The sequence below is a fragment of the Elaeis guineensis genome, chromosome 3 (genome assembly GCF_000442705.2).
Source record: "Elaeis guineensis isolate ETL-2024a chromosome 3, EG11, whole genome shotgun sequence".
Lineage (NCBI taxonomy): Eukaryota > Viridiplantae > Streptophyta > Magnoliopsida > Arecales > Arecaceae > Elaeis > Elaeis guineensis.
The window spans coordinates 11,455,624-11,467,915 of NC_025995.2; positions in this window are offsets into that span (position 1 = coordinate 11,455,624).

The window sequence follows — 12,292 nt, forward strand, 5'->3', positions numbered from 1 at the left end:
TTTTTAAAAGTTTTATTTAACACAGTGAATTAGTATGTGCATGGTGACAACTTGCAGAACCTATGTACCACATCTGTAAATGCTCCTTTGAGTGGGCTCTAAAATATGGACAGGACCTACAGAAGAGATGAGGCAGGCCGGACAGCTTTGGTTCTTGTTGTGATGCATGTGGGGTTACATCTGCAGTACATTATTCTGTAGCATCCCTCCTTCCAGCTATATAATTGGAATAAATCAACATAAAAGGTAGAAGAACCACAAAAGAATTCCTGGTCCTAGGTATCAAACAATGAAGACAATGCACAAAAATGAAGGATATATCACTTTCAAATAACAAAAGTAATCAACTAACACCTTAAATAGAGCAATACAACATGCAAAACATAATTGTGATATTGATTACTTTTTTTTTTTTTTTTTCAATTTCAATTTTAATGAAGCTGAGTTGGAGAGCTTGAGTTAGAAAAGCCTAGCCCTAGTTTAGCTTGTTTACTAAACAAGTGGAATTTGAACCAAACTTCAAGCCAGACAGAAGCTGCTTAGGAGCAGTCCCCCCACTAATCAATTGTGCTATAATTTTATTAAAAAATAAAAACAATAACACTATGAGATGAACATTTATTGGTGGAGAAGAATCCTATCTTTTACTTTCCACGCCAATGTAATAGATCTGGGTTACTTTATTAATTACATCAAGATATTCACAGGATTATGTATGTTTTTGTCTAAATAAATGATAGAAAATCAAAAATTACATTGATAAATCCGTTACTATCATTCTTGACGAATCTCAGTTTTAGACAGTATCTATACAATGCATATCGGTCAACATATTCTAAGCTTTTCAATTAGAAAAACAAAAAGAAAAAAAGAAAACAAAAATATTCTGAGCTTCGTTTTCCATTAGATGCCCCACCGACTTATCCTTCCTATGCTTGCCACTCTCTTCATGTGAAAGTTGTTAGCAGTCATTTTTATCCTATGCAGCACAGCATGCATGAAAAGCTTTCAATTCAAAAATCAAAAAGAAAGAGACAATATGATAACTCAATGATCTTTTATATATATATATATATATATATATATATAGTATTAACTACTAAAGTAACTTGCTATAGTTTCAAAACATTGAATGAATTAATTTTATGATTGTCACACAATTTTTTTCTTTTTCTCTTCTTCTTTAGAGATAACTTTGCAAGAAAACAAGAACAATTATGTTTCTCTGAAACTTTTTAAAAGTTTTACAACCAATAATAGTGAACCTATGTGCTTTCCTTTCGAAAGGCAACACCACCCAAAACTTTTTCCCCTTGTAGGAGTCTATACATCCCATCGGCCATGGCAACAATAGTGAGTCCGTGAACGCTACCACCTTTCTTGGGACCAGCCTCTGAAATTCCCATGACCACCTAAAAGAACAACCTAGCGTTACACCTAACCTAAAACTACAAGAAGTGCTCCTTGAATGCTTCTGCCGAAGAGCATATGATGTCACAACTCACAAATAAAGCCAAAGTCCCGGAAACGAGGATATTGAGAGGTCCCATGTGAGTAGGCCAACCCATCTGCGTGGGCACACATCATCACCTATTTATCAGCCTCAACCGTAAAAGCTTTGTAGAAAAAGGCCTGCTTAGCTATAATTATCTACCAATAGATTTGGTGATCTAAATCACGATTTAATGGGTAAAAATATTTTAAAAATATGTATTAATATATTGTGATCACTTTTATTATGGTCAAGGGCTTATAGCTCCACACGTGAGGTATTATTTATTTTGATTCATAGTTCTTATGGTTTTATTCTTCAAAAGACGTTTCATATGGGAAGGATGATCCCTTTCTATATAAATCAGAGTCTTTTTTGATTCACAACCAATGTGAGACTAATGATGCCCTCCTCTTTACACCACAATATAACTCCCTCAAAAGAAAGGTGTCCCACTGTCCTCTACCTAGTGTACTCCAAGCTTGCTAACATAGACCCTCAAGTTTGGTCATCTTTTGTTCTTAACTTTATTTATTTGGACAAAAAAAAGAAAGAGAAAAAGATATGAGCTATACCAGCTCAGTTAGTAAATCTTGTACTATCTTATCCAGATCAAGCATAAATTTATATATACATCAATAAATTATTTAGAGAAGATGATTATCATTAGAACATAAAATTTTCATAATAACAGCATACCATAAATAAATCATACTCTTGTATATGCATAAATTATATAATTTATATAAACATAATTTTTAATGCATAGCACAAATAAATTCATAAATCATGTTAATTTCGTATATAAAGTTATAAATTATCTTTCATTTTGTTATATCATGATTCTTAATAGTTCTCTCAGACTAAATGCTAAGGTCACTATTATATCTGTGACAGGTCATAATCATATACCAACTACTATTATCCATTGACAGGATCGTATACCAACGACTATTATCCATTAATAGGGTCATACACGAATTACTATTATCTACTAGTAGGATCGAATGCTAATTACTATTATCCATTGGCAGAATCATACATAGCTATCTGAAAGCCTTTTGTCATCTTTTTTTAAATAAGCATTCTTAAATCATATTTCATCAAATCATATTTTCTTAAATTATGCATAAATAATATATCAGATAATTTCATAAAGTTTCTGATCCATAAATAAGTTTTAACTATAACATAATCGTGAAATCATTCTTTTCATGACAAAATATAAATTTTATAAATATAAAGTTTATATTTTATAAATAAATTATTCATAATAAAATATATATAGAATCACTATATTTTGATAAATCATGAATTTCATAATACATATGCTCAATCGTTATTTTATAAAAATATAGAATAATTTTTTTATAATTAAATAATCAATAATTCAAAAGTAAATAAGAAGTATCGAGCTTACTTATCTTTTCCATCTTAGTCCTTTAAACTTCGCTAGATGAATTTATCAAATCTATTTAACATATATAAAAAATATAATTAATTTTTAATTCAATAAATTCAATCATAAAGAAAAGGAGACTGTATATTGGGTAGTTGGTTCGACAGGTTGATTGGATAGTAGGGTAATTCAGGCTCTCCTAATCGATGATTAGATCTAAATGGCTCGATCAAAAAATTATGAAGTATAAATTAGATCAAGATCAATATCAATCAACGGGATTCATTAATAGTAGATTTCAAGGGTATTCAACATAGTTAGGATGGGTTTCGACATCTTACAAAGTGATTCTGGGCTTCTTTGGGTAGATCATCTCCAGTTTATGCTAAGGTCCATGAATCAGATAGAGAGAGAGTAAAGGAAGAAAAATTCTAGAGAGAGAAGGAGAGAGAACAAGAGAGAGAATTCTCTCTCTTTTTCTTCTTTTTTTTTTGCTTTGCTTTGTTTTTCTTTTCTTCTCTTTTCTTCTTCTTTTCTTCTTTCTTTTTCTTTGCCGAATAGAGGGACATGAGGGCTAGTGACTCATGCTCCGGTGAGGTGCGGTGGCATGGTCGGAGGTCTGATAATGGCAGTCGATGGTTATGGGGCAAGGCATTGATGCAGGGTGGCCGGTGGAAAGGACCAATCAGTGAGAAATCATGAGAAAAATATCCAAAAATAGGGAATTATTCTTTGTGGTATTTTTCGGCCAAATTAATGGCCGATGGTGAGACCTGGGGTCATGGGGAGAACGGAAAGAGAGAGGAAAGATGGGATCAAAGACTTACCTTGGCTCCGATGGCATCTTCGGCTTCAATTTCTAGCGGGCACAAGCAAGGGAGATCGGAGCTTCAAATGGAGAAAAGAGGGAGGGGCATAATGTTCACCGATGAAGAGCCTTAGGAGGAGAGGGGAGAAGGGATTTATAGAGGAGCCTTGAGGTCCTAGTTGCCCAAAGTTCTGACTTTTCCCAGATTCAATCGAAGAAGGGGAAGAAGACTTCCATCTAGAGTCTTCTTCCTTCTCTTTCTTTTTCTCTCTTTTTTGGGTTTTGGGTAGAACACGGGCCTTTTTCATATGGGCTGGTCCAATTGGATCAGGCCATCATATTCTATCCTCCTTAAAAAAAATTTCATCCTCAAAACTTAACATATCTTCATCTTCAAACAAGTGAGAATACTTACTCTTCATATATTGTTTATCTTACTCTAAACCATTGTCCATATCCTAGCTTCCTCCTCCAAAATGATGCAATTTTTTATCAACATATTAGTGAGAATAACTTTCTTAAGAAAAGAAATAATATATAATGACTTATTCAATTTTATAAATATATAGTTAAACTTGGAAGATACCAAGGAATGAGAAAAATTCATAATCAAATAGCATATGAGTATCTATAGGTTAATTAGAATGGTATCAGTAACTACTTGATCACTTGTATTGGCATCCTTCTCAGTCAAAGTAAATACTCACGCATTTTCTTTTTGGTTCTGATCAGTGAGTTTAGTAGACTTAGAGCCATTCTTTTTGTTAAGATAATCCTGTGCCAAATATCCTTTCTTACCGCACTCGAAGCATATTCCGAGTTTCTTATAGCAAAGCCCACTATGATTTCTACCACAATACTCATATGTCTCTACTCCTTTCTTCTTATTAGAGTTATTCTTTAAGTTGTCATATTGGTCACTCCGAGTTTCTATAGGTCTAGACCTCTTTCTATTCTCTCTTTCTTGTTCCGATCTTATAATATATGATTCAATTTTTAAAGCTCGTTTTAGTACATCCTTGTAGTTGTTAAAGAGATGAAAGGACAAGCGAGATCAAATTTTATATCTGAGACCATGTTCAAATCTATTTGCCTTTACATCTTTCAAACTCCATGAGCTAGGGATAAAATGGGCCTAACTCATTGAATTTATTTGCATATTCCAGTATTGTCATATCATCTTTTTGTCTCAAAATCAAAAAGTCATTCTCTTTTATCAATCTAACTAACTCAAAAAAATAATGATCATAAAATATCTTTTTGAACTCCTTCCATATCAACTGATTATCATTATTTTCATATGTAGCATTTATTGTAGTCCATTAAAACTTGATATTTTCTTTTAGTATGGAAATGGCTAGCCTAACCTTCACAGTCTTAGGATATCGTAGTGCATCAAATATTTTTTTCATTTTTCGAATTCAAATCTTCATAACTAGAGGATCAAGTCCACCCTCAAATAGTGATGGATTGAGCTTTCTAAATCTCTCATAAAATGACTCTAAAGATGTTGTAGGTTGAGGAGTAGCTTATGTCTACTATTATTGATACATAAGTTGAGCCATCACTTCACAAACTTCAACAATGTCTACCTGAGTTGCTGGCATATTAGGAACCTACTTAACCAGTTGGTTGGCATCTCTCCTCGTAGTTCTTCTTGCTCCTCTCCTCCTAATGGCACAGTTCGCTAAGACTTCATCCCTTCTGTTGCTTATCGTCACCTATCAAAAAATACTAGCGTTAATTAGCTTCTTTAAATGAGTAACAGGAACTCTAAGAACACTTATCTTCGCTTATTCAATTAAACATAGTCTAATTAAACAAGACCTAATTACCCATTGCTAGACTTTAAGTTCTACCCATGATCAAATCTATTGTTAGACTTTCAAGGGCTCATGACTCGACATATCAGATATTAGCAACTCTATCCCATGGGTCTCACAGTTTTGTCCTCTTTTTTTGGTACAAGCGGACGGTCACACTATTCTGGTGCAAAAGCAGTCCAAATGATCAAGATACAAAATATCCCATAGAATTAGTGAGCAGACATTCCCTAACCTCCAAATTCAATCCTCCGAATGCTCCACCACAAAGGCAATAACCTAGTCTGCTACGTTATTCGCCTCTCGATAGATGTGCTAGATAGACATCGCAGCAGATTGACAAAGATGGTTTTGTTCTTTTAAAAGATATGTCATGTGGGAAGAATGATCCCCATCTATATAAGATAGAGTTTCTTTTGACTTACAACTAATGTGAAATTAAAGATGCTTTCTCTTTTACGCTACAACAACTCTTATCCCTATCTATATAAGACATAATTTCTTTTAGCTTACAATCAATATGAAATTAATGATGCCCTCCCTTTTATGCTACAACAACTCTTAAAAAATTTTTGCAAATTTTGGTACATGTTTGGATATTGTTTTGTTGAGTTTTGTGTCGTCGTATATGTTATACACAAATGTGAAATGAATACATATATTCTACTTATATGAACATTTTTTTTAAAAATAATGCTCAATCTAATGGTTGACGGTAAATATAGATTTTGTCAAGTCCGAAAGTAAAAGGATCTTTATACAAAAATTAGCAACTAACAAGTTATAGGACACACATATTTCATGCAAAATGCATAATGTCTATCGGGTCCACTTTTAAATCTCTTTCAAACCTTTAAATTTAAACTAATGATCAAACTAATAAAATGTTGGGCATTAAGCTAGGATGAATGCCAATACATAGACCTTTATAGGAGTATCATTCAATTAGGATTCACAAGAAATTGTGTCCCCAAAAATCTAGAGACATGGATGTGTGGATGTGTCCCCCTCCCTTTGTCTCAAAAATATTGTATTTTCTGGCACTTTTAATCTTACTGTAGATCAAAAAAATCATCCGATGTAATTAACAATTATCGATCAAAAAAAAGATGCCACCAAAGAGGACTACAGACAGTAATAGATTTGCACGGATTTTGTCTCCTAACATTTTTGCTTCTTGCTACAAAAGAGAATCCTAGTAATTTTTATAACACACCTTTGCTTTCACGAATAGACGTAAAAGAGAATCTACAACTATTTCAAAAGCTATACACAAGCCTACTTGGAATGTCTCCTGCAAAACTTTGATTGATTATGTAGTTATGCACAAAGTTAGCTTCTCATTATGCATGTTCTTTCCAAGAATTTATCTTTTGTTCAACTAGCCATGCACAAAATTATAGAGGTACCATGGAACTTTGAACCAAGAAAAAAAAAAACATGGAATAACAATATTTTTGAAAAGATTGCGATAGCTTTGCATTAACGCAAAGCTTTTTGATGTAACTCAAATTAACATTAGGGCGTGCACACTCGCTTTAAAAGGATAATGATATGTAACTTTGAGTATTTCACCTACCAAGTTTGTTTGTTGATTGATCATTGGGTGCTGAATATATGACTGTTGGATACATATGTTGCACCTAAATGAATATATGAGGCATAATTTATTTCCACTTGCTAAGAGAAATGATGAATAGAATCATGCAACTAATGTTTTAATTTATTTAATTATTATTCTTGAGAAAAAGGAGGTACTCAAAATTTTATTGATGAAAATTGTAAAGTCATGCAAATAGTGCTAATTGGTTATTCCAGTCAACTATGATAAAATACAAATTAGCTAGGAAGTGGACCGATTTACATTTTCTACGGGGACTGTTCACGAGGGTTATCAATTGCTCCTATGTACTATACATGGATGTTTCTCATTAGAGTGATAAGTTTGACCTTATGGATGCACTATAAGAAAAAAGATTTTTAGCGACGGCTATTAGCCACAACAGCCTTGCCGTCGCTAACAACCATTTTTACCGACCATAATGCCGATCAAAACATATGTCGTCGTAAAATAAAAAAAATAAACTTATTAGCGACAGAGATATGTTATTAGCGATGGCTTGACCATCGCTAACAGATTTCCTGCCCCGCCCCCCCACCCACCCGCCCAATTTTTGGAATCCTCGAGCTAAAAGCCTTGTCCCCCCCCTCACCTTCGGTTTTCATCCCCCACCGATGACCGACCAAACCCCCCCTCTCCCTCTCTTCCGGATCCCCAGCTTATGCTGCACCGTCAGAGCCCCCAACCTCCTTCCTCCAGCCTTACGCCGTTCGGTCTCTCTTTTTTTTCTTGAAGCCTGCGTCCACGAGCTCCCGACTACCTCCCGGAGCTGGCATCCCACCGCCCGCCCTTCCTTTTCCTTCCCCGCCCCTTCCTTTGCTGGATCGGACCCCCCACCCCCTCCCTATTCTCCCTCTACCACCCCCCTCTTACCCCACCTTCGGTCCCCATTTTCTCTCGCTACGCCATCAGATCCGGCTTCTCCAAGCCCCCGACTGCCTCCCTGAGCCCATAGGCCTCCTCGAGACCCCGCCCCATCTCCCCCCAACCGCCTCTCCGAGCTCTCGGCCTGCCTTCCCCCATTCTTCCTCTCCCCTTCTTCCCCCCACCTCCCCTTCCCCCTTCTTCTCCTGCCGCACAGTCCTCTGTGTCGCAGCACCGCTTCCTGGTTGGTGTGGTGAGTACTAGCGACGGCTCCATAGTGATCGTCAAATATCATTATTTCAAATTTTTTCATATTTTTAAATTAATATTTATTAGATTTAGTTAAATTAGATTTAATATTTAAATTAAATTAATAATATTTAATTAAATTAATTTTAAAATAATAATATTTAATTAATTTTAAAATAATAATATTTAATTAATTTTAAATTAATAATATTTAATTAATTTAAATTAATATTATTAATTTAAATAATAATATTATTAATTTAAATAATAGTATTATTAATTTGAATAATAATTATTAAATTATATTATTAATTTAAATAATATTATTCTCGAGAGGTGGAACCACTACGGGAAGCTCTCCGACGAGAGTAGTCCTACTGCCTTCGAGAGTGGGAGTTCGAGGTCAAGCTACTGTTGGACTGACTCTGGTTTGCTCATCTACTTCGGTGGCAATCGAAGCAGCTCGATGATTAGATTCTAAGCCCCAGACTTGGCTTGAAGTCCGAAAAAATTTTCGGACTGGACTCAATGAGGGGTGTGGCCTAGCCCAACTTGATCCGTTTTCAGTCCTATTTGCAAGCCGCTCGGTACTTTGGAATCTCCAAGATGGAATTTGTCTAGATGCCATATTAATTTGCTCGCACGGCCTAGTCATCTGGCATGCTCCAAGTCTACATGTGCAGGATGCGCATCCCGACTGTCCTCATTTGTAATGATGCTCTTTACTTAGAAATCTACTAATTTTGTATTGCATAAAACCATAGACCTGTCTTTTAATTAATATGCATATTCTATAGCATCCGTATATTTATATATTTTTATATAGATGGAAGAATTATGTACATTGATCAATTAACTGTCCAGTTTGGACAGTTTGGGAATTACAAATAATTCTATAGATAATTACAAAAATCAAATGGTATATTGAGGATTCGAGAAAAATTTTGGACAGTATTTTTTTTTAGTTTTTCTCACACATCTTCAGCCATATGGGGAGAACTAAGAAAAAATACTGTTGAATTTTTTTTTCGACCTCTATTGCATATCGTTTAATTATTATAATTGACCTATAGAATTAATTAATATAATTTCTGAATAGGATAGGACCTTTTATACCTATTAGTTGATGATAGGATGTATTTATTATGTAAGTCATTTTAAATGATAAAATAATTGATAAATATTTTATCTTGTATTTGTATATATAGAATCTTTAGATAGTGTGCCATAGACCGTAGTTGGATGGACCGTCGAGTAGTCGACAGGATGATTTCTGCTGAATATAAAGATGATGTCAAGTACTTCTATGATTATGCTTTTGAGAATGCGGCACTGTTAATTCAAGGACGGACTCATTGTCCTTATAAGAGATGTATCAATCGAGAAATATTTAATAAGGATGTGGTAATTGCTCATTTATATAGGACTGGATTTATGCCAAACTACAAGCATTGGTACCTGCATGGGGAGACGTGAGAGATAATTGCAAAGATTTGAAGTTAGCAGGATAGGGATACAAATAGAATGATAGATATAGTTATGGATGCGATTGGTCCAGAATTTGACTAGGATATGGAGAACGATCTAGAAACTAGCAGTGCTGATTTTTATCGTATGCTGAAAGATACTGATGAACTCCTATGGCTGGAATGTGAAATACACACTGTATTATTAGCTGTGTAAGAGTTGTTGAACTTAAAAGTCGAGTTTAATATGACAGTCAATTATTATAATAGGCTGGTAGCAATAATAAAGAAGATACTACTGAAAGATGAGAAGCTTGTTGAGAGCTTCTATGCTTCAAAAAAAATGATGAAAGGGTTAGGCATGGGATACGAGAAGATAGATACATACCGTAATGATTGCATACTTTTCTACAAGGAGGACCAACTGAAGAGCTCATATGACGTATACGGTGAAAGCCGATTAGACCGAGGTAAGAGGATAAAAATCAGAAGGACATACCATATAAGGTTCTTCGATATCTTCTTCTCACTCCTCGACTTTGGAGGCTCTATTTATCCAAGAGTACTAGTAAGCAGATGAGATGGCATAAAGAAGTGACTCACAAGTATACCGATATGATGAGTCATCCGTCGGACAGTGAGGCATGAAAGAAATTTGATGCTTGCCACCCTTTATTTGCTCAAGAATCACATAATATCCGACTAGATTTGTCTACATATGGGTTTACACTGTTCAGTCATGCAGCGGCCCCTTATTCATGTTGGTAAGTCTTTATTACTCCATACAATTTACCGTTTGGGATATGTATTAAAGAATATAACATCTTTCTTATATTAGTCATTCTTGGACCATAACATTTTGATAGAAGCATTGATGTATTGAAGAAGTAGAATTTTGTAATGAAGGATGCATTGATGTAGATCATTAACGATTTTTCTACTTATGAGATACTATTAGGATGGAGCACTCATGAGAAGCTAGCATATCCCTATTGTATGTTGAATACAAAATCATTTCAACTTGAGTATGGTCGTAAGCTCTGCTGGTTCGATTGTCATCATTAATTTCTCTTCAAGCATCATCCTTTTCGAAAACAGCGAGATAGTTTCAGGAGGAATAAGATAAAGAAAGACCATGCACCCCCGCACCTCAATGGTATAGAAGTATTTTAGAGGGTATCCCAAATAGACAAAGTCCAGTTTGGCATACTATTTGATAAGTAAAAGTCTTGGAGGTTTGATAGAACTCATAACTGAATGAAACGTAGCATCGTTTGGGAATTATCGTGCTGGTCCACCAATTTGATTTGTCATAACCTTGACGTCATGCACATTAAAAAAAATATATTTGATAATTAATATTTTCTACACCGTTATGGATATCAAGGGTAAGATGAAGGACAACCCCAAGACTTGAGTAGATATGAAGAACATGTGCAAGCACTCTCTATTAGAGCTGGTTGAGGTGTTACCTAAAAAATTTTTAAAGTCGAAAGCATCTTACACCTTAACGAGGGAGCAGTTGAAGGATGTATGTGAATGATGTAAAAATCTTAAATTCTCAGATGGTTATGCAAGTAATCTACCTCGGTGCATCAATATTAAAGATTACAGATTCTATATGCTAAAGCGCCATGACTGTCATATTTTTATGCAATAATTATTTTCATTGGCTTAACATGATCTCTTTTCTAACTCCATATGAAGTTTTTTGATCGAGCTTAGTCTTTTCTTCAGAGATATTTGTGCTACCGAACTATCTACCGATCATATCTCCAGTCTTGAGGCTAGCAGTGTAGAGACCTTATGCAAGTTGGAGAAGATATTTTCTTCTAATTTTTTTGACTTCATAGAGCACCTCGTGATTCATATAGCATATAAAGCTAGGGTGGAGGGATCAGTGCAGTATAGGTAGATGTATCTATTTGAAAGATATATGCACAGTCTCAAAAAGAAAGTAAAAAATAAGATCAGAAACGAAAGTTCTATTGTGGATGCTTACATAAATGAAAAAAATTTTAATTTCAGTCGATACTATTTTAACCCCAGTGTGCAGATAAAGCTGACTCAAGTAGATCGAAATGATGATGGTGGTGAGGGATCAGAGGTAGAGATCTTAATATTTGCCTATCCCACTCATGAATTTGAGCATGAAGTTCATCGGATATTAACTGATACTGAAATTCGATAGGTAGAGACATATATTTTGCTAAACTACATGGAGGTTGATTCATATGTTGAGTAAGTATCCATCATAATCTCAACTCTTTAATCACTTATCATCCTGTACTTATCTTATGCATATATAGGCAATATGATGAGATGCTGAGATGGGACAATCCGATGATAAGCGAGGAAAAGATTTTCACTCAGTGCTCATAGAACTTTGTAAATTGGTTCCATCAACTAATAAGCGATCATTGTCATTTTATTTATTTTAAATTCTCTCAATTTATTTTTTTTATAATATGCAGATCATGCAAGGAGATGAATTCATACCTAAGAAGCTAAGACCATTAGGTTACAGACCAACAAAGTACATGACATGTTATAATGGCTGTAACATAAAT